The sequence below is a fragment of the Arvicanthis niloticus genome, chromosome 4, assembly GCF_011762505.2.
Source record: "Arvicanthis niloticus isolate mArvNil1 chromosome 4, mArvNil1.pat.X, whole genome shotgun sequence".
Taxonomy (NCBI): domain Eukaryota; kingdom Metazoa; phylum Chordata; class Mammalia; order Rodentia; family Muridae; genus Arvicanthis; species Arvicanthis niloticus.
This window is the reverse complement of record NC_047661.1, coordinates 74,252,553-74,258,774: the sequence shown is the minus strand read 5'-3', so window position 1 is coordinate 74,258,774 and position 6,222 is coordinate 74,252,553. Positions and strand designations below refer to the sequence as shown.

The following is a 6,222-nucleotide window of genomic DNA, read 5'->3' as shown; positions in this document are numbered from 1 at the left end:
TTTCCTGACCGAGCTATCATCTCATCCCAGTCTCTGTTATTTCTGCCTGTCAACTTGCCTCTGCAGTATGTAATGTAAACTTCTAAAAAAAAAAATTCAGCCAGGCAGTGGTGGCGCACGCCTTTAATCCCAGCACTTGGGAGGCAGAGGCAGGCAGATTTCTTAGTTCGAGGCCAGCCTGGTCTACAGAGTGAGTTCCAGGACAGCCAGGGCTACGCAGAGAAACCCTGTCTCGAAAAAAACCAAAAAAAAAAAAAAAAAAAAAAATCAGATGAAGCAAATCAATCAGTACACTTCCGCCAAAACCCTGACACGGTAGACAGGGAAGACTAGAGGAATCCTGAGGAGCTGGGGTTGTGTGTACAGATTTCAGTTGCCAGGCTTGGCTTCTTCACTGACAGAAGGAAAGAGGTGGGAGGTGGAATAAGCTGTTGTTTGGGTGTGTGTGTTGGGGTGGGGGGAAGCTGGCTCTTTACTCAGAAGGTTGTTTTTAACAACTCTGAAAAAAAAATATGTGGGAAGAGCCTGTTCCTTTTCATTCTACCAGAATTAGGGATGTATGGCTTTCTTTCAAAGGACACCCTTACTTGCAGTTTACACTGGGAACTTTGAATACACTGGATTTAGTTGCCCAGGGTATTAGAGATACCCTGGTAGTGCTGGAGGGCAAAGGCGATGGAGGATGGGGGCGGAGCAAGGAGCTTCCAGGTGGGTCTTCTCTGGACAGGAATGATGCTGGGAAGGGTGGCTTGGAATTCTTTGTTCTGAAGAGTCATCTGTTAGTTGGAAGGATGAGCTGGGACAGAACATAACACACCTGCCCTTAAGAGTTCCTAAGAATAATATGACAGTGAGCTTGGTATGCCTGACAAACTGTTATACCAGCACTCTGGATACAGAGGCAGGGGGATGGCCATGACATCAAACATAAATACATGAATAAAAATATGGATCTAAAATCTGGATTTTTTTTTTTTTTTTTGACAGGGTCTCACTGTGGAGCCCTGGTTCACCTGGAACACAGAGATGCCTCTTCCTCCTGAGTGTTGGTTTGAGGGCCATGTGACACCACAGGGATCATCTTAATTCTCAGAGGAAGCTGGAGATGGACCACTGTAAAGAACTGAGATGACTTGGCTGGAGCTAGAGCTCTCCCAGAGGTGGTTAGGACATGGTGTCTTGACTCCAGAGTCGGGGCTCTGCTTGGAGGTCACTGGTCTCCATGGCTCTGCTTCTCAGGCTAAGCTGGGAAGACTTGAGAAATGGGTGAGGGGAAGGAAATGCCATTTGGAGCCCCTTGGAAGTCCTTGACCCCAAAGCTGGAAGAGCATATGAAGCATTGCCTTTCCCTTCCCTCTCTTCCTTCCTTTCTTTCCCGACTCCTCTATTTCCCCTCCCACCTTGCTTTGTTTTTCCTTACTCTTTTATTGCTATAAGATACTGTGACCAAGGCAGTTTACAGAAAGAGTTTATTTTGGCTTTACAGTTTCAGGTTTTTTTTTTTTTGTTGTTGTTGTTGTTTTTTTTGTTTTTTTTTTTTTTTTTTTTTTTTTTTTTGGTTTTTCGAGACAGGGTTTCTCTGTGTAGCCCTGGTTGTCCTAGAATTCACTCTGTAGACCAGGCTGGCCTTGAACTCAGAAATCCGCCTGCCTCTGCCTCCCAAGTGCTGGGATTAAAGGCGTGTGCCACTGCCCGGCGGCTTTACAGTTTCAAAGGGTTAGAGTCTGTGACCATCATGGTGAGGAGCATGACGGTGGGCAGGCATCATGCTGGAGCCAAGAGCTCACATCTTGATACATAGTATGAGGCAGAGAGAGATATACTGGGAGTGGCCAGAGTCTTTGGAAACTTCAAACCCTGTCCTCTAACACACTTCAAACACACTTCCTCTAACAAGGCCACACCTCCGAATCCTTGCCAAACAGTTTCGATAACTGTGGACCAAGTATTCAAACATATGAGCCTACAGGAACAATTCTCATTCAAACTACTACATTTTCACTCTGGAGCCTAGATTAGCCCAGAACTCACCATGTGATCCAGGCTAGCATTGAATTTGTGGTAGTTTTCTTGCCTCAGTCTCTTGTGTGGTAGGATTATGTGCCTGGTTCATCTGCGACCATATTTAAAAATTATCTTTCCTAACCATACCAAGAAGAGACATTCAACTCAATCAGGAAAAGCCAACATGTTAGTGTAAACTTTTATTGTTAAAGACTATGTATTTAGCTAGGCACAATGGTTCGCACCTGTACTCTAGGTACTCAGGAGGAAGAGGTAGGGTTGTCATGAGTTCAAGGCCTGCCTGAGTTACATAGCGAGTCTGAGGTTTGCCTTGGCCACATAATGAGACTGTTTCCAAAAATTAAATAAATAATAACCATTATAAGCTATGTAAGTAAAGCTCAAGAGCTAAACAATGAGAAACATCCTGAAAATGCTTCTAAGTAATGGTCTCCAGTCCTGAGGAACCAGCCTGCCTCCATCTTGGGCTTGAAAACCATCTTATAGTAAAGACAAACTAGGTTTGTTCTTGTTTATGATTAAATCTGTTTCTCAAGGATTGGGTTATCTCCCCCACCCACCCGTAATCTTAACTACAAGTAGTTCTGTACTGTCTGTTTTAGGAATGGCAATCGTGCTTTTGTTCCAAAGAGTTGTTTATAACCATCTTGCAACCCTACCTTTGTTTCAAAGGTTGTATGACTACCATTGTTATGACTACCTGTTGTTATGACTACCTTGTTCTGCCCACCTTGCAAACATGTCTTTGCTCTGGAGGGACTAACTTGTTATGCTTATCTTCTGTTTCTATAACTCTGCCTATTTTGCCCACCAAATCTCCCATTTAGAACTCCCCTGCCCATGATCGATAAAAGCCTTGTCTCGTCTCCTTCACTTCCAATGCTGGCGTCTCAAACCCCACCTTAGGGGAGTCAGTCCATGTCCATGAATAAAATAAAAAAGCTTGCTTTAATTAATTTAGCCAAGGTGGTTTCAGTCTGTGGTCTTTCTCCTCCCATCTTTGGGATTAACAGTCCCCTTTGCTTTGCACTGTCCTAGTGTACAAGGCTGGCCACCTCCATCAAGCCTTGCCATTGCATCTGTCAGACAGACAGAAGGCTTTCTGCCAGGCCTCAGCTGTCTTGCTCCAAAGCCTTCAGTAAGTGGGGTGTCTTGGTGTACTCTTGCAACCTCAGGGCTCTGAGGCTGAGGTTGCAGGATGGAGAGGGCCAGCCTGTCATGGTTTGAATATTCTTGGTCCAGGGAGTGGCACTATTTGGAGGTGTGGTCTTGTTGGAATAGGTGTATTACTGTGAACGTAGGCTTTAAGACCCTCATCCTAGCTGCCTGGAAGTCAGTATTCTGCTAGCAGACTTCAGATGAAGGTGTAGAACTCTCAGCTCCTCCTGTAATATACTTGCCTGGATGCTGCCATGCTCCCACCTTGGTGAGAATGGACTGAACCTCTGAACCTGTAAACCAGCCCCAATTAAATGTCCTTTATAAGATTTGCCTTTGTCATGGTGTCTGTTCACAGCAGTAAAACCCTAACTAAGACACTGGACTACATAAACTGTACAGTTTATCTTGGTATTTAATACCCTTTATTTTCCCACTACTTCCCCGTTCCTTTGCTCATGCTGTAGGTTCCCCTCTCCTTCTGGTCTCCTCAGCAAACATGTTTTTCTGCTCCTGGCCAGTGTACATTCTCTTACTACTATTCATCTTTCTTCAGATATTTTTTCCTAGGCAGGTGCTCTCTTGTGACACCCTTCCTCCAACTGGTTGAACCTAGAGCCTTAGACATGGCAGGCAATACTTTTCTCCTGAGGCAAATCCTCTGCACATGCTAGGCAAGCACTCTTCTGAAACACAGACTACTAACATACCCGTTTCCTTTCTTTTTGCTTAATCTGCACAATTAGAGAAATCTCTCTAGTATGAACTACAGAAATGATCCCTGTAAGTATATTACCTTACCTGTTTTCTAAAAGTTCACATCAGGTTACACCTTATTTTACACCTTATTTTGGTTGAAAAGAGACCTTCTAGTAAGCAAATCATTTGTGCTTTTCCACCTGCCTCAATTATACTCCACCCTGCCCCCAGTTTACAGATAATTTCAACAGCTCCAAATTTCTTGAGAGAATTTTCAGCCTCGAAGAGGATCAATCAGGTTTCTCTGTGGCAGGACCAGCAATCTGGTGTCTAAAGTTATCTGACTCAGTTTCTTCAACTCTCTCTTTTTTTTCACAACTACTCTCCCAGAAAAGGGGTTTCACCTTTACTTAACTCCAGGCAGGGGGACTGGGTCATTTTTAGTGTCTTTCCATGACACCCTCCCCATGGTGGAACTCTGGTTGTCTTTGAAGACCAGTCTAGCCTCAAACTCTCTGCTAGGTTCAAAGGTGTAAATTCTCTTTTGAATTCTGGGATGAAAAGCCTCCCTCCCCACACCGGCCCCCCATCATCTGAGCCTGATGCTCTTCTTGTTCCTCTGAGTGCTTACCCCAAGAAAGAAAGGTTGATGGTGGGCGACTCAGGCTTCCATTCCTCCCTGCCCTGTGTTTTAGTGTTGGGTAACTACGCTATTCTCTCTCTCTCTCTCTCTCTCTCTCTCTCTCTTTCTTTCTTTCTTTCTTTTTTTCTAATGTGTAGATCAAGATGGCCTCGAACTTATGATCCTCCTGCCTCTGCCTCCTTCAGCAAATCCTACTGGCATGCGCCACCACAACCAGCAACTACTCTATTTCTATCTACTACAAATACACTACGTACAGTTAAAGGGGTACCCAGTCTGTTTGTTCGTTTAGTTATTTATTTTTAAGATCTCTTTTCCAAACGACTCTTTGGTCTAGAAGTAACCTGATCCAGGAGGGACACCACCTCTGCAGTAGGTCGCCCAAACCGCACACATAATATATTCTCATTCTCTCTGTTCCCTCTCTCTCTCTCTCTCTCTCTCTCTCTCTCTCTCTCTCTCTCTCTCTCTCTCTCTCCCTCCCTCTCTCTCCTTGTTCCTCCTTAGGGCTCTCTCCCTCATAGAAGGCTTCTCTTGGAATGATGAGACCTAGCAAGCCAGCTACAGAACAGGTAGGTGGACTTTCCCCTCCAGGGTCCACGCCCAGCATCTGAAGGCTGGGGGGAGGGGAAGGGAATGATCTCCAGCTAACGCTACGGAAATGCTGGCTGTACCGAAGATTCCTCTTCAAACCTAAATATATTACAATAAATATTTACCGAACAAATAAAGGAGAGAACTATTCAGAGGCCAGCAAGGTAAGCTAAGCCGATCTTCTTTTAACATACCTCAGCGGTTAACACTAGGAGCCAGCTTTAATGTTACCTGCCTCAGTCTGCAGGCAAGCACTCCAGACTCTTCCGTGGAGTGGGACCAAAAGCCCTATTAGACAGGCTTTCAAAAAAGGTGGATTTACAATCTGTGGTTGAGTCCCTTTCTGCTTATAAAGAAGGGTATTCTGATGCATGTAAATTTACAGTACTCGGTTCCCAAGTTATTTATTCTACACATATTTTATTAAGAGCCAAGTATGTGCTGACCTCTGTTGTAGGCGTTTGAGATGAAGCATACAAAACAAAAGAAAATGACGATCTTGGCTCTGGCCGAGCTTTTCATTGGGAGACAAAACGATGAAAATGATTTTTAGGATGATGTAAATTAGGTGATTACAAAGAAAAAGGGTGCAAAATGATTATGGAGGCCAGGAGCCCGAGGATGAGAATCCACGACTGGGGTTCTGGTTCGGATTGCCGATAAGGCAGGCGAGCAGAGATGTAGGACGCGCTGACGTCGGGAGACTACGAAGAAATTTTCTGCGGAAAGCGACACAACTGTATTCCAGCTTATGCGGACGCAGATGAAGGGCAGAAAGGGCTGTGAACCGAGATTTGCTTTGAGAAGAGCACGCGGAAGGCACCTCCCACAGAACCCAGGGGATGCTCTGGCGCTAAGCTACCCCGGGTCCGCAAAGCCCCGACGCCCCCAAAATGGCCTCTTAAGTCCCCCCCGTGCCCCGCCCCCCGCCCCACCAGCCCACGTGACCCACTGCCCCTCCCGTCCACTGGGTTGGGGACCCCGGTTCTGGGTTCCCGCGGTGTCTGCCCCGCCCCTTGCGGAAAGCTGACCAATAGAAGAAGGAATGAGGCGGGGCGGGAGGTGACGGCCAATGGGGCGGAGCTCCTGGGGAGTAACAGGTT

At 45.8% G+C, this 6,222-nt stretch overlaps 1 long non-coding RNA gene across 1 annotated transcript in view; it reads right to left on the bottom strand.

The window, feature by feature from the left end:
- Positions 1–5,519: 5,519 nt before the first annotated feature.
- LOC143442052 (uncharacterized) overlaps positions 5,520–6,222 on the bottom strand; it is a 30,621-nt gene continuing 29,918 nt past the window's right edge. Inside the window, exon 5 of the long non-coding RNA XR_013109944.1 lies at positions 5,520–5,899. This is a non-coding gene — a long non-coding RNA (uncharacterized LOC143442052). The remainder of the gene's footprint in view (positions 5,900–6,222) is intronic.